Source organism: Bufo bufo, chromosome 8 (genome assembly GCF_905171765.1).
Source record: "Bufo bufo chromosome 8, aBufBuf1.1, whole genome shotgun sequence".
NCBI classification, from domain to species: domain Eukaryota; kingdom Metazoa; phylum Chordata; class Amphibia; order Anura; family Bufonidae; genus Bufo; species Bufo bufo.
Window position 1 is genome coordinate 215,080,069 of NC_053396.1, and position 17,859 is coordinate 215,097,927.

Sequence of the window (17,859 nt, forward strand, 5' to 3'; positions counted from 1 at the left end):
TAGTAGTTATATTCATGTACATAGGAGCAGTATTATAGTAGTTATATTCTTGTACATATGAACAGTATTATAGTAGTTATATTCTTGTACATAGGAGCAGTATAATAGTAGTTATATTCTTCTACATAGGAGGCAGTATTATAGTAATTGTATTCTTGTATATAGGAGGCAGTATTATAGTAGTTATATTCTTGTACATAGGGGCAGTATTATAGTAGTTATATTCTTTTACATGGGAGCAGTATTATAGTAGTTATATTACTGTACATAGGAGGCAGTATTATAGTAGTTATATTCTTGTATATAGGAGGCAGAATTATAGTAGTTATATTCTTGTACATAGGAGCAGTATTATAGCAGTTATATTCTTGTACATAGGAGCAGTATTATAGTAGTTATATTCTTGTACATAGGAGCAGTATTATAGTAGTTATATTCTTGTACATAGGAGCAGTATTATAGTAGTTATATTCTTGTACATAGGAGCAGTATTATAGTAGTTATATTCTTGTACATAGGAGCAGTATTATAGTAGTTATATTCTTGTACATAGGAGGCAGTATTATAGTAGTTATATTCTTATACATAGGGGCAGTATTATAGTAGTTATATTCTTGTACATAGGAGCAGTATTATAGTAGTTATTTTCTTGTATATGGAGATAAAAGAGAGATAGGAGGCAGCGCCTCATGTGTGGTATTGTCTCGTAATAGGTGCAAGAGATAGATAAAAAACTCTTACCAGAAGATGTTGTGAAGAGTCACAACACCTATATGAAGCTTGTGCTGATTTTCCCGATCAGCGTGCGGGGTGCCTGCGCTGCTGCCTAGGTTCCAGCCCCGTGCCTTGGAGGCATTCGTCGGGGAGAAGTAAGTTGCAGAAGAAGAAAGAAGATGAACCTTTGGATGGCGCTGTCAGCAGGAGTCGGAAGCAGGTAGGTATTGGTAACAATACTTTTTTATTTTCAGTCAACGCGTTTCAGGGGCGGAGAGCCCCCTTCATCAGGACAGTATATAATATAAAACAACATTCACATGTGGCGGTTATTTAAACTAAAAAAAAGGCGCGTGAGGCCAAACAAAGGTGGAGCAAGGGGAGGGGAGGGGGGGGGCGGGGAGTAGGTGTGTATCTAAAACTATAGAGAATTGTAGCCGGGCACTCAGCTGTTTGCTGATCCTTTGGACATATATATAGAATGGATCATATTTGTTTTTGAAACAAGAAAATAGAGTAATTATATATTACGTTGCTCTGGGACATAGCAATACTGTGTGGTTTAAAAATGGGCCGTATTTAGATTGGTTGTGGATGGATCAGTCTAGTTTTAATGATTTTTTGGGTGAATGGAGAATTCGGCATAAAATAGTATAAAGCATGGTGGCAGAAAATACATATATATAATGGGACACCTAAACCCAAAATTATATATATATATAAAAATATAAAAATATACATATATATAGTATATAGAAAATACAGCAACACATATATATATAAAAAGGGAAATAAAACAAAATTATATATATGACAATATACATCTCATGTATAATTAAATGGATAAAATGTAATAGATGGTACAGGTGGTAGTATAAAGCATGGTGATTATGTTGATTATAGATAAAAGCATGTATAAAATATGTATCTATTTTCTTGTATATAGGAGTAGTATTATAGTAGTTATATTCCTGTACATGGGGCAGTATTATAGTAGTTATATTCTTGTAAATAGGAGCAGTATTATAGTAGTTATATTCTTGTACATAGGAGGAAGTATTATAGTAGTTATATTCCTGTACATGGGGCAGTATTATAGTAGTTATATTCTTGTATATAGGAGTAGTATTATAGTAGTTATATTCTTGTGTATAGGAGGCAGTATTATAGTAGTTATATTCTTGTACATAGGAGCAGTATTATAGTAGTTATATTCTTGTACATAGGAGCAGTATTATAGTAGTTATATTCTTATACATAGCAGCAGTATTATAGTAGTTATATTCTTGTACATAGGAGGCAGTATTATAGTAGTTATATTCTTGCACATAGGAGCAGTATTATAATAGTTATATTCTTGTACATAGGAGCAGTATTATAGTAGTTATATTCTTGTACATAGGAGCAGTATTATAGTAGTTATATTCTTATACATAGGGGCAGTATTATAGTAGTTATATTCCTGTACATGGGGCAGTATTTTAGTAGTTATATTCTTGTACATAGGAGCAGTATTATAGTAGTTATATTCTTGTACATAGGAGCAGTATTATAGTAGTTATATTCTTGTACATAGGAGCAGTATTATAGTAGTTATATTCTTATATATAGGGGCAGTATTATAGTAGTTATATTCCTGTACATGGGGCAGTATTATAGTAGTTATTTTCTTGTATATAGGAGTAGTATTATAGTAGTTATATTCTTGTGTATAGGAGGCAGTATTATAGTAGTTATATTCTTGTACATAGGAGCAGTATTATAGTAGTTATATTCTTGTACATAGGAGCAGTATTATAGTAGTTATATTCTTGTACATAGGAGTAGTATTATAGTAGTTATATTCTTGTACATAGGAGGCCGTATTATAGGAGTTATATTCTTGTACATAGGAGCAGTATTATAGTAGTTATATTCTTTTACATAGGAGCAGTATTATAGTAGTTATATTCTTGTACATAGGAGGCCGTATTATAGTAGTTATATTCTTGTACATAGGAGCAGTATTATAGTAGTTATATTCTTGAATTTAGGAGGCAGAATTATAGTAGTTATATTCTTGTACATAGGAACAGTATTATAGTAGTCATATTCTTGTACATAGGAGGCAGTATTATAGTAGTTATATTCTTGTACATAGGAGGCAGTATTATAGTAGTTATATTCTTATACATAGGGGCAGTATTATAGTAGTTATATTTTTGTACATAGGAGCAGTATTATAGTAGTTATAGTCTTGTACATAGGAGCAGTATTATAGTAGCTATATTCTTGTACATAGGAGCAGTATTATAGTAGTTATATTCTTGTACATAGGAGGCAGTATTATAGTAGTTATATTCTTGTACATAGGAGCAGTATTATAGTAGTTATATTCTGGTACATAGGGGCAGTATTATAGTAGTTATATTCTTGTACATAGGAGCAGTATTATAGTAGTTATATTCTTGTACATAGGAGCAGTATTATAGTAGTTATATTCTTGTACATAGAAGGCAGTATTATAGTAGTTATATTCCTGTACACAGGAGGCAGTATTATAGTAGTTATATTCTTGAACATAAGAGCAGTATTATAGTAGTTATATTCTTGTACATAGGAGCAGTATTATAGTAGTTATATTATTGTGCATAGGAGCAGTTTTATAGTAGTTATATTCTTGTACATAGTAGCAGTATTGTATTAGTTATATTCTTGTGCATAGGACACAGTATTATAGTACTAATATTTTTGTACATAGCAACAGTATTATAGTAGTTATATTCTTGTACATAGGCAGTATTATAGTAGTTATATTCTTGTACATAGGAGCAGTATTATAGTAGTTATATTCTTATACATAGGAGAAGTATTATAGTAGTTATATTCTTGTACATAGGAGCAGTATTATAGTAGTCATATTCTTGTACATAGCAACAGTATTATAGTAGTTATATTCCTGTACATAGGAGCAGTATTATAGTAGTTATATTATTGTACATAGGAGCAGTATTATAGTAGTTATATTATTGTACATAGGTGCAGTATTATAGTAGTTATATTCTTGTACATAGGAGCAGTATTATAGTAGTTATTTTCTTGTACATAGGAGGCAGTATTATAGTAGTTATATTCCTGTACATAGGAGCAGTATTATAGTAGTTATATTATTGTACATAGGAGCAGTATTATAGTAGTTATATTATTGTACATAGGAGCAGTATTATAGTAGTTATATTCTTGTACATAGGAGCAGTATTATAGTAGTTATTTTCTTGTACATAGGAGACAGTATTATAATAGTTATATTCCTGTACATAGGAGGCAGTATTATAGTAGTTATATTCTTGTACATAGGAGCAGTATTATAGTAGTTATATTCTTGTACATAGGAGCAGTATTATAGTAGTTATATTCCTGTACATAGGAGAAGTATTATAGTAGTTATATTCTTGTACATAGGAGGCAGCATTATAGTAGTTATATTCTTGTACATAGGAGGCAGTATTACTGTAGCTATATTCTTGTACATAGGAGCAGTATTATGGTAGTTATATTCTTGTACATAGGAGGCAGTATTATAGTAGTTATATTCTTGTACATAGGAGCAGTATTATAGTAGTTATATTCTTGTACATAGGGGCAGTATTATAGTAGTTATATTCCTGTACATGGGGCAGTATTATAGTAGTTATTTTCTTGTATATAGGAGTAGTATTATAGTAGTTATATTCTTGTGTATAGGAGGCAGTATTATAGTAGTTATATTCTTGTACATAGGAGCAGTATTATAGTAGTTATATTCTTGTACATAGGAGTAGTATTATAGTAGTTATATTCTTGTACATAGGAGCAGTATTATAGTAGTTATATTCTTTTACATAGGAGCAGTAATATAGTACATAGGGGCAGTATTATAGTACTTATATTTTTGTACATAGCAACAGTATTATAGTACTTATATTCTTATGCATATGAGAGTAGTATTATAGTAGTTATATTCCTGTACATAGGATACAGTATTATAGTAGTTATATTCTTGTACATGGGGCAGTATTATAGTAGTTATATTCTTGTTAATACGTGGTAGGATTACAGTAGTTACACTCCTCTGCACAGTTGGCAGTTTTATAGGAGTTATATGATTACTATTTCATCATTACCATTTAATCCATCAATGTATATAACACTATTGATGTGCGTATCAGGTGTGACTGGGATTGCTCTTTTTGTTCAAGTCTTCCAGTAACTGAAAACAAGACTTCCCTGGGGGAACATTTAAGAACTAGTGTGATATAACTAGAGAGCAATTGTCCTTTATGGATCAAATGTTAGGCCTTGTAACCCCCAACACTGTCTGGCAAGGGAAGCTGGGGCGGTTTTATCACATTTCTGCGTCTGACAAGATCATATTTTAAAATCATTTTGTTTGTTATCCTACCATCCAGATTTTTTTTTTAATTACTAGAATAGAGTCTTCTATTGATTGATGTAGGTGATAATAAAGTCACAAATACCATATGGTTACTTGATGTAAGATACTCTAAAAGAGAAGGCAAAGTCTACACGACACTTTGGAACGGAAGGGCAGAAATGTTTCAGAATGTTCAAGGGAAAGCATTTCTGAGCAGAGGTGCAGCATCAAATAAGTCTCGAAAGTCAGAAGTTTTGATTGAGTACAACATGCACCGTTCCAGTCATTCAGCATGGTTTGTGGAATGTAGACTTTATCATAGATAGTCGGACCTGGCATAGATAGCAGGTAATATTTTGGAATTCCAATCATTCTGGAAGGTATTGGATCTTGTGCACGATATGCCCATATGGTAGGTGGAACCTAACTTAAATAATTTATTAAAATACAAAGTATTCTGCGGTTTTTGGTTTGGTGTTGGTTGACTCCTTTCAATGATATGATTGCATTGCATGTTTTAGGTCATGGTTCCATATTCCATGCAATATTTTGCATGATTGCAGCGCCAAATCAGATGTTATTTGTGACCCAGGGTTGCAGAACATTAGGGGGAGGGAGTTAAATTGCAAAATTATGGACACATGACATTGAAGGCATGCTTGTAATTTCTTGCAATTCCCTAGACTTATTTTGCACATGATAATACAATGCAATTTAGCAGACGCTCACATGTGTGATATGTATCTGCTTATAATTGCCATGAAGACTTGGACTTAAAAAAATATTTAAGGGGTTATCCAGGAAAAGATATTTATGATTTATCCTCAGGATAGTTTATCATTATCAGATCTGTAGGAGTGCAATACCCTGGACCCCCGTCGATCAGCAGTTAGAAGAGATATTGGGTGCTGCAGCCTCTTCCTGGGTCAGTGACATCACTGTTCATCGGTCACATGGCCTCGTTTAAGTCAATGGGGCTGAGCTGCAATACCAAGCACTGCCACTATGAGATGTATGGCGCTGTCCTTGGAAAGCTTCGGGAATCCTGCATCGCTCACCAGTAGTGTTGAGCGAACTTCTGTTTTAAGTTCGGCGTCTAAAGTTCGGCTTCCGGTTAGCGGAGAATCCCGATATGGATTCCGAATTCCGTTGTGGTCCGTGGTAGCGGAATCAATAATGGCCAATTATTGATTCTGCTACCACGGACCACAACGGAATTCGGAATCCATATCGGGATTCTCCGCTAACCGGAAGCCGAACTTTAGACGCCGAACTTAAAACAGAAGTTCGCTCAACACTACTCACCAGTGCTCCAGTGAGAGCAGCGGCTCCCTCGGCTGAGACTTGGACCCCTGCTGATGTGATAATGATGACCTATCCTGAGTTGGGCATCATCATTATCATTTCACGGATAACTCCTTTAAGGCCTTATTCACACGACCACAACATGGTCCATGTGCCAGTCGTATCTCCCAAGGCGACCACTGCTCCTCTGACTCAAACTAACTGTATTCTACTGATTTATGATGCGGTCAGTCTGTTATACTTTGCACACATCATCATGCGAGAACCCTGCAATAGTCCTATGATCAGATAGGAAATGACTGTATCATAAATTACTATGACACAGTCAGTTCGGGTCAGGATAACCGTGATCGACTCGAGGTGATCCGACCGTTTTCCAGGGTGATCAGGGTCGTATGAACGAGCCATATATGTTCTAGTTTGAAGGACATTGCAGGTCGTCCTCCCAGGACTTATTTATTTATTTATTTATTTACATTTATATCGCTGGAAATATCTGAAAAAATTAAAATAAAATGTGATGTTGCCAATTCTATTTGGATGGTATCAAATGCAGCGATTTTTATCACACCAAATAATTTCCCACCAATTCCTGATATATTGGAGTGTTAGCAATCCTTAGTTAACACTTTAGGACTGTGCAAATTGGAAATGTAATGAATATATAATTCTCAGCCCTCGCGGCGATAGTCACCTCAAATATGATTATATTTCCTCTTCTAAAACCCCTGTCCTAGAAACCAATTTATATACGAGCTTCAGTATTAACCCTTGAGTCCTTATCTATCAAGTTATAATTTATTAATATTGACTTCTTAACCTTCGGTGGCTGCGCTGTATCAAGGCTTAAAGAGCAATTTCATCTGGTTATCATACTGAGTGAATCACGGGGGTTTTATGTATTACTAGTAGATAGCCCGTCCCAGGGCGGTGACTGTAATAGTAAATGCATCCACTTAAGGGCAGAGATCTTGTTTCAGGACGACGACTGCGAGCTACAGTATATATAGAAATCTCCGGGCTCGCAAACATTACTTAGTGAAATAAGGAATAACATTCGTAATGCAAAGGCATCAGCTATTTCCAATACATAAAATACCCAGGACAACATGGAGGTGTCTGTGCATGTTACCCATGCTGGGCAGCAGGAAGATGCTGAGCATGGACGCTCTTGGGCTTGCTAGCGCCCACATCACTCTGTATAGTCTAATAGTGCCTCCATGTGGGTGCCGAATGCAACAGGGGCGGCTGGCCACAGGGTGCAGCTGAAACCAGCGTGCAATTTGTCCCCTGACAACACTTCCAGGCCTTTGCTTTTGCCGCTCGACGTTGTCATAGGTACACTGGATCTTATAGTGAAAAATCTGATCCTTTTTTTTCTGATTTAGCTCCACTCAAATATATATTTTAAAACAGTTCACCTTTATTGGGGTTTTGTCTGGACTGTAGTATTGAGGATCTATCCTTAGGAGGTTGTCGTTGGATCAGTTGGAGTCCGACCCCCAAATCTCCCACAGTCCTCTGTTTGATCGCACTGCAGGAACAGCACAGCTCCATTCCCAGGGTAGTGGCCATGAATGGTATTGCAGCACAGCTCCATTCCCAGGGTAGTGGCCATGAATGGTATTGCAGCACAGCTCCATTCCCAGGGTAGTGGCCATGAATGGTATTGCAGCACTGCTCCATTCCCAGGGTAGTGGCCATGAATGGTATTGCAGCACAGCTCCATTCCCAGGGTAGTGGCCATGAATGGTATTGCAGCACAGCTCCATTCCCAGGGTAGTGGCCATGAATGGTATTGCAGCACAGCTCCATTCCCAGGGTAGTGGCCATGAATGGTATTGCAGCACAGCTCCATTCCCAGGGTAGTGGCCATGAATGGTATTGCAGCACTGCACCCATTCACCATCATTCATAGCTACTTCCAAGTGTACGGAGCTGGGGGATTCCCAGAGCGCGGCAGCCATTCAAACCACTAATTGGTGGGTGCACTAAGAATCGGACTTCCACTAGTTTGACAATAATGACTTATCCAAAAAAGAGAGATTATCAATATTACAGTCTTGGAATAAAACTTTAATTTTCCCTGAAAGATTATTATTCAGCTCTACTCCAGTGTATTGTTACTTTTTTAATCAGTCCATGTTTATTGTATTATTACAATTAGGACCGTGTACCTAACATACAAAAACAACAACCCCCATCCATTTATTGTTACTTTTTATCTATTTTGTGCCTATCACTTTTATCATAATGACTGAGGGTTAAAATACAGTATATGCCGTACAAAATCAGAGCACATTACACTTGCCTATTAGGCCCCTTTCACACGGGCGAGTATTCCGCATGGATGCGATGCGTGAGTTGAACGCATTGCTCCCGCACTGAATCCCGACCCATTCATTTCTATGGGGCTGTTCACATGAGCGGTGATTTTCACGCATCACTTGTGCGTTGAGTGAAAATCGCAGCATGCTCCTCTTTGTGCGTTTTTCACGTAACGCAGGCCCCATAGAAATTAATGGGGTTGCGTCAAAATCGCAAGCAAGTGCGGATGCTGTGCGATTTCCACGCACGGTTGCTAGGAGACAATCGGGATGGGGACCCGATCATTATTATTTCCCCTTATAACATGGTTATAAGGGAAAACAATAGCATTCTGAATACAGAATACATAGTACAATAGCGCTGGAGGGGTTAAAAAAAATAAAAAATTAATTTAACTCGCCTTAATCCACTTGTTCGCGCAGCCCGACATCTCTTCTGATTTTATCTGTGAGCAATAGGACCTTTGATGACATCACTGCGTTCATCACATGATCCATTACCATGGTGATGGATCATGTGATGGACCATGTGATGAACGCAGTGACGTCATCAAAGGTCCTATTGCTCACAGATGAAGACAGAAGAGATGCCGGCTGCGCGAACAAGTGGATTAAGGTGAGTTAAATTTTATTTTAATTTTTTTTAACCCCTCCAGCGCTATTGTACTATGCATTCTGTATTCAGAATGCTATTATTTTCCCTTATAACCATTTATAAGGGGAAATAATACAATCTACCCAACCTTGAACCCAAACCTGAACTTCAGTGAAGAAGTTCGGGTCTGGGTAGCACATTCATTTTTTTATCGCGCGCGTTCAAAACACATTGCATCCGCGCGATAAAAACTGAACAACGGAACGCAATTGCAATCGTTCCTACTCGCGCGGGTTTGCCGCAATGCACCGGGACGCATCCGGACCTTTTTCCGGACACGCCCGTGTGAAAGAGGCCTTATGCTTAGAGTTTGTTTTTTCATATTATTTTATTCACATTTCCATTTTTACACGTACTTTTTTTAAATGTTTTTCATTGCACAGCATGTTCCAGCCGATGTTTTGGGCTGTTGTGTTTTTTGCGTAGATGAGAGGTGTGTATCTGTTACTTCATCGTCTGTTTTTTGGAACATTGCAGAAACAACAACATTACTGTAGTTGTTAACACTTCAGAAAAGCAAAAAAATATAAAAACTGTAACCTATACTGATGAAAAAAGGACTAAGAATAACATACGGAAACAGAGCAAACTGTAAAAATCGGCATTTTTGTATTCCAGTGTGAATAAGCCCCAAGTGTGCCCACACAGTGTTGTGCGCATGTCTATAACCAGGTGCAATGAGGCCATGATGCATTTCTTAGATAGGACATCCTAAACCGGTGGACTCGGTCTTCTGCAGCTTCCTATATTTGCAATGGAGCAGGAGATATAGACCTAACCTGGGGGACTATACTGTATATTGCTACTCGGCTAAAAGGTCAGGAGGTCAGATTTCTTTTCTCAGCTGCTTGAAACCATATACTGAAAATTTCACGGCCGCTCCGGAAAACTATGTCAGAGGCCAAATGGCAAGAACCTATCCAGTCACAGAAAGCATTAAAAAGGGTCAGGACCTTGGACAGCGCATGGACTGGGAAGCACAATGGAAGGTGAAGTGCGCAGCAGCTCGTAATAATATGTATTCTCTTCTATCATCTCGTACAATTTATTAACATAAAATCAACCACAATTGCATTATTTGTATCTTATACTTACACACGGGGAAGTGTTTGATGAAAAAGGGCATTAAACAGTAACTATTTGTAACTGTATTATTGTTCTGTACTGTATGTAATTACTGTATACTGTCACCAGAGGGCGCTGTCTACAGAGGGTCTTGTCTGTAGAGCATTATTGTTTGTTATTCTCTCCCCCAATTTTTTTTATTTTTTTTAAGGGACATGCCAGGCAAAGCTTATGCAATAGAGTATATTGGCAATGGTTACGTTCACATTGGTGGCTCAGCTCTCTGCCAGGCTGTCCCAGCAGAAAACTGTCTGCCGGAGTTCTCTGGATCCAGCTTTGCCGGATGTTACCAGAATTTCAGCTGGCCCTATTGACTATAATGAGGTCCGGTGTTGATTCGGCGGCTACTTAGCAAGTACGCTGGGCTGCATGCAACAGTTTTTGTCCATCCAATACCTGGCGTTCTATGCCGGGACAGCCCATCGGAGATCTGTGCCGCCGATGTGAAAGTAGCCTAATAGCCTGAGATACAGGGCAGCTGTAGCAATTCTAAACTTGTGTGATATCACATCTCATTGTGACATCACACAGGTTTCTTGCCATTGATTAATTAACTTAAAGGGGTATTCCGGTAAAGTAACTTTATTTTTGAAAAACTGCATTAAGGCTGCAAGCTGTGACCCAACCAGATCCCACACCTATACCTATAACCAGAGCTTCAACTTACCTTGCAATGTCATGGCGCCTGATCTTCCCTCACAGAACTACAATCCCCACAATCCCTGTTGAAGTTTATCGATTGGCTGCCTGATATCACAGTCCGGCCACGCCCCCTTCTACTCAGTAATCAGCAGCACACTGACACGCCCCCTCAGCAGCACACTGACACGCCCCCCTCAGCAGCACACTGACACGCCCCCTCAGCGGCACACTGACACGCCCCCTCAGCAGCACACTGACACGCCCCCTCAGCAGCACACTGACATGCCCCCTCAGCAGCACACTGACACGCCCCCTCAGCAGCACACTGACACGCCCCCTCAGCAGCACACTGACACGCCCCCTCAGCAGCACACTGACACGCCCCCTCAGCAGCACACTGACACGCCCCCTCAGCAGCACACTGACACGCCATTTGTTTCACACGACATTTAGCTAGAGAATTGTTAGCAACGCACTGAGCATGCTCGACCTGACAGAGGCTCACAACTACAGGTCGATGCTATGGTAATTTATATGGAAACAGAGTGGTAGCAGAGGAAGAAAACTACTTTTATAACTACTGAACGGTAAATATGTAAAATTTACATTATATTAGGTCATTATCGATGATGAATTGGCCTAAAACATAAGTTATATTTACGGTAACCGGAATACCCCTTGAAGAATCAAGATGAGGTTTGCTGTCAAGTTTTTGCAGCCTGGGCTTTGTACCTCGATATGGAGCACGCCTTCCTGATACATATGGCACAACTATTGAGCGTTCTCCGGTCTTATGACAGGGTCTTACTGAGTGGAATTACATCGCTTCCCATTATTAAGCTATGCCCCTTTATACGAAGATTTTTTTAAAAAAATTGGTGTTTAGTAAATCTGACTTTCAGCGAATTCCTTATTTTTCAGTGCGATGGTTATGACTAGAAACGGATGCAATTTATTGTTGAATATGACAAACAGGAGAATTGTAGTTGGGTAGAAATTAAATTTCTATAAAATAACTTAGACAAATGTGACTTACTGGCATCCTCCTTTGGCACCCAGAAGACATGTCCACTCGGCCTCCCCCTAGGTACGCCCCTGTCCCACAGTGCTATGCCTAAGGGGGTGGTGCGTGCCACAAGGCTTCTCTCCGTCATGCTCTTTGAAATCTGTGTCATGCTCCACCCACCCCAATGCCCTCTTCAAAATTTCCTAAAGGGACTGATCACAGTGCAGTTGCAAATTAATGAAAGCTGAGCTCTGATTGCTTGATATGAACAAGGACCGTTTTCTCATCTCTTCCAGGGGGTCACATTTGCATTGAGGGTTCCGATAAATGAAATGAGAAAAAAAATAAATAAAATACTACCACCACCACTAATGCTACATTTTTAAGCTCATGCACACAGCTGTATGGCGCCATAGTTGCTGCTACAGAGTCACATAGCACCTATTTTGCTTCCGCATTCTTCCGTTTCGTTCCATCACATGCCGTATGTAAGGAGCTACAGCTGTGTTCACCCTTACAGTTTCTTCAATTTTCTGAAGGATTCCGAAACAAATTCAATACAATATAGCAATAAGCTTTAAAAAAAAAATGCAATACACAACCACTGGGTGGCCGCATAACGACATCGAATAGACAGAATACCACAAAATCATACTTTTTGTACAACGTTGATTCTTTCCTGCCATATATCTGGGGATATGTTGAGCCTAGAGGAAAGTTAAGAAAGGACACATCTGGTTAAGAATATCTCCGTAATTCTATCAGGGAGGTTGCACAGTCCCTGCTAAAACAGGCACATGCTCTGTTCCAGCAAGCATAGACCCTTATTATATGCAACACTTTTTTGGGGGAAAAAAGAGGCAATAAGAGCCTCCAAACTCACCACAACCACAGTAGAGGGTTTAAAAATATGAATTTACTATAAAAATCTGATGCATGCAGTTTGGTATATCTTATCGGAGTCTTCTTATGGAATATGCCGATAATCCTCCCCTTTGAGATTTGTTTTTTCTTCTTTTTCTTGTGAAGTTTCAGTGGCCGAGCTTTCTTATCCGGAACTCAGCAGAGAAGTTTAAAAATGTATTAGGTTAAAAAAAAAAAAGCAGGAAAGCAGCGATCAATGTGGGCTCGTTGACCACAGCCTTGCCTAGGGAGCTCTGGGAGAAATATAGATATTAAATCAAAGTAAGTCAGGAGCCAATGCCCATCAGTTATCCGTAGAAAGGGAAGAACTGACTACTCTTAATGTTTAAGCATTTTAATATATTTTTAGAAATTTCACTTTGCAATTATATTTGTGCACAGATTAGGAATTCTATATCCATCTATCGATCCAATGTACAGTATCTGATACAAATGGAAATCCCCCTACTGCATTGTGTGTAGAGGTGCTACATAGTTTAAAAAATATATATATAGTTCATTTCATCTGTCTTCTTCTTCTCACTATTCCATGTTCAGGAGGTCAGCAGGAAGAGAGAATGACTGCAGCATCTGACTACAGAAGGCTTGTTTGTAGTCTGTACCCATAGAGATCGAAAGTCTGCTTATGCTTTATGCGTATTAGAATAGGAAATGTTTAGACGGGAAATTATTTTTAAAATTGCTTAATTATGTATTGTAGGACCAATTAATAAAATTGATGTTAGAAGTGGGTCATGGATTTTAATAGGGGTAGATATTTTTTAGAAAATAATGCACTAAAACAAAAGATGCAAACATAATATATGGACTAAGCCCTCACTCTAATGATAATACATTTTGATCAAAACACATCTGTGGTTTAGAGTAGGACCTGCCTGACTGAGACCACCGTGGCGCTGGTAGGCGGGCACAGATGAATTTTGATCACAATATGTTGGCTGAGCGTCTCAGATTTTATCATCAGTGAGGGCTTAGTCCATATATTATGTTTGCATCTACTGTTTTAGTGCAATATTTTCTGTGATTTTATAAATGTAGCCATGCACATCCGCATATTTACTATCATATCGTGCAGGATGTTTTGTATCCTTTTTTTCCCCTTGATTTTTGTAGATATTTTTAGGAATAAAAAAAAGGCTTTTGAGCGGAAGTTCCCGCCTGGAATCATCAGGTCTGCAACCAACACAATTATCAAATCTATCATTAGCATGGGGGCGCTCATGTCCTTATTTTCCCATGTCTTCCATACAACCCCCCCTCAATGAGCTTCTTAAAGGCATTGTGACAATTTTTACTCTCCAAAATGGTCAATGCCTCAACGGGAACGATATGATTGTTGTGCGTGAGTCAACTGGATCCTTATAAAACACCTAAGAGCTACAACACTAAAGCACATATAGCCCATCGCTGATGGTGGTGAGGTAATGCTACCTTTTAATATTGCACCCATGATGTGACAATCTATTTCTTTGCCGCAGCACTCGATTTCAACATAGTTGTCTTTCAGCTCCTAATTAACTGAGACCCGAGGAGCATGCTGTCAGAACCCAACACTTCTCCTAGCAGAATTTCAATGAACTATTTGATTTCTGCTCCCTTCTCCTGTATTCTGTCCTTGGGCCTGAAGATCTGTAGTATTGGAAATACCTCTGTGGTTTTTCTTTTTTTTTTCTTGCCTTTCCTGGCTTATGAAGACGTGAACTGAGTGCATTGCCTCTCAGCCAGCACCAGCCCTCTTATTTAATTTACAAGTAAGACTGATGAGCGTCGGGATTCTAGCTGCACAGCGGTTACCGAACGGCTCCCTTTAACAGCAGGCAGTGTACTTTCCAACTTGTGGATGGTCTCAGAGGCCCCCATTAAAAAGAATTAGGCTAGCAACTTCTCATCGCTTGTCAGATATAGGACATATTACCCACATGCCGTATCAAAGTACAAGGAGGACACTCTTCCTTTGCTACAACCTTATTGATAGAGCAGACTTGTACAGTACAGCCATCTGAAAGCCGTAGCCGGTAGAGGTATTCGGCATCGCAGAGAATCATCATACTATTTTTCACATCAGGGTATTGAGAGTGGATCGAAATGTCTGATTCTTAAAGGGAAAAAAAATCAAATAAAAATCAGAGCTGAAATGAACTATGAAAGATTTAATGAGCTATCGCGGACAGAGACACATGTACCGGACCCGTCTGGGAGAGCGATGACGTGTGCAGAGACTAATTAGCATGAAATATGAATACACGTAGGAGACTTGATCTATAGCACTCGCCTTATTGAGACCGATCCTTTCTGCATCAGATTTAATGAAAGAAAATGTAAAACTCGAAATTTATAAAGAATTCTAGAATAGATTTTTTTTTAAAAATAATTTCTCCCTTTCCGTTCGGCCCTGCAGCATCATGATGTTTAACTGATGGGAAGACATTAAGATCAAAACCGCGTGGACTGATTAGTCCGTGGTTAAGCTGAAAATGGAGAATATAGGACATTTTCATCTCCCTGTAAATGAACAGGCCTTTTATTTTCTTTCACCAATATTAGGCCCCATTTATTGTAGCAGCTTCTATATTTTTTCGTCCCACTTTGTTATAGTGCAGCTTGCTCATTTTATATTTTATTTTATTTGTTAGGCTTTTAAAGCTCAAATTGTACATCTGCCTTTAAACATCATGCACCAAATCTATCACACAGCGTAAGCACCTTGGATCAATTTGACACATTTTCTGCCTTCCTTGTCTAGTTTTCGGTGGTCTAAATAAGACAACAATGATAAATCTGCCCCATTGTTCCTAATAGTGGCTACAGACGGATACATTTTGACAAATAAGTAATTTGGGCAGTGTTGGACTGGCCCGCCAGAGGATCCTCCCAGGCCCACCCAGGCTCTGATATCATTAGGAGAAAAAAAAAAAAAACATTAGGCTGCCTTTGGAGCCAACCACCAGCCACTAGAGTCTATTCTATGATTCAAAAAACATTAAACTTTATTGATTATGTAAGGGTTGGGCCTTGAGAATAATATCCTCTGGTGGGCCTCAGGAACCTCAGTACGACACTCTATTTGGGGGTAATAGGGATTGCTTATTTTGGAAATCATTCAGAAATGCTGGGCAGCACGGTGGCTCAGTGGTTAGCAGCACTGGTGCCTTGCAGCGCTGGGTTCGAATCTGACCAACGACATGGAGTTTGTATGTTCTCCCCGTGTTTGCATGGATTTCCTCCGGGTACTCCCACACTCCAAAGACAGACTGATAGGGACCTTAGATTGTCTGTAAAGCGCTGCAGAATATAGTAGCGCTATATAAGTGCATAAAATATATGTTTAAAAAAATTAAACTTTATCTTTGGATGAAAAAAAGTTGTAATTTCATTTAGACAACTCCACCCTAATCAACATTTCATTCAGATTAGCCAAACCAGAAGCCCATCTGTAAACAAAATTGTTTCTGGGTTTTTGCCCCTCATCAGTACAGAGTAATATTTTGGCTCCCTGAAAGAGATACCTTAGAAGCAGGTTGGGGGTTGGTACGGACCCTAAATTAGGAGATAAAATGATATACCTTGTAAAAACTCTAAAGATAAGATACAGCTACATCTCAGACAACTAATTTTGCCAAACAGTACCATTCTGTGTCAGGGGCAAAAACCAAAACTGTGCTCTCTACATATCTACAGCATCTTCATATTGGAACAGGTAATGGTTCTAGTGAAAGAGCCTCCCCCACCAGAGACTTGGGTGATCAAGGTGCTGTGATACGGCGCGACCACCGAGTTTCCAAAATAACACAACTTTTATTTGGATACAAGGAACACCACAGAATTATGGTTATTGAAATACAATGAACAAAGCAGTAGTAAATAATGCTAACACTTGCGGGCCCCTAATCACAAGCACGTGTGCACGCTGCCACAGTCACGGTTTAGTAAACTCACAGCTTGGGGTGCCCCTTTTTAAGTATACGCGTAACTTCTTCCCAATAAGGGAGATGATCTCCAATGGAAGCAAGGGTGACTGGTCTCCAAGGAATCAAGGGTTCAGCTGCTGTACTGAGCATGAGCAGTAAGATGGCGTAAAAGGACGTTTTTTTTCTTTTTTCTCTACAGTACAGAATGAGGCCGATGTTCAATATCCTGGGCCTCTAAGAACAGCTCCTTTAAACACATTTGTTTTTTTTTTTATCACCAACAAGGTTTCTAAGTACCAAAGGGTAACTCAGGTTCCGCTTCTTCTGTCACTATGGTCTGTAAGGCTCCATTCACACATCCGCAAAATGTGTCCGCATCCGTTCCGCAATTTTGCGGAACGGGTGCGGACCCATTCATTCTCTATGGGGACGGAATGGATGCGGACAGCACACAGTGTGCTGTCTGCAGCCGCAATTGCGGAGCGCGGCCCCGATTTTGGGTCCGCAGCTCCGCAAAAAGATAGAGAATGTCCTATTCTTGTCTGCAGCTTGCGGACAAGAATAGGCATTTCAATGGGGGTGCCGGGCTGGTGTGTTGCGGACCCGCAATTTGCGGGTCCGCAACACACAACGGACGTGTGAATGTAGCCTAATTCAGATTTGTGCAGGTGGACTTCCAGAGATCCTGCTGCGCTACTTCTACTCTGCCCTGAAATACTTTTCAATACTCCTTTGGACAGTTCCTCCAGATACTTTGTCCAGTAACTGACAGCAGAGGGGTATGAGGTTACTGTGGTTTATGACCATTGGGCAGAGTTAGTGCAACACTTGAAGCAGATCCTCAACTGACCTACCTTGTA

The 17,859-nt window shown here is 39.2% G+C and overlaps 1 protein-coding gene and 1 long non-coding RNA gene across 5 annotated transcripts in view; both read left to right on the top strand.

Moving 5' to 3' along the window:
* DIAPH2 (diaphanous related formin 2) overlaps positions 1-17,859 on the top strand; it is a 1,253,176-nt gene that overhangs the window by 471,670 nt on the left and 763,647 nt on the right. The gene's annotated exons all lie outside the window — the stretch shown is intronic.
* On the top strand, positions 11,075-17,667 carry LOC121009314. Its single transcript, XR_005780736.1, has 3 exons — positions 11,075-11,194; positions 15,098-15,099; positions 17,658-17,667. It is a non-coding gene; the product is annotated as an uncharacterized LOC121009314 (long non-coding RNA).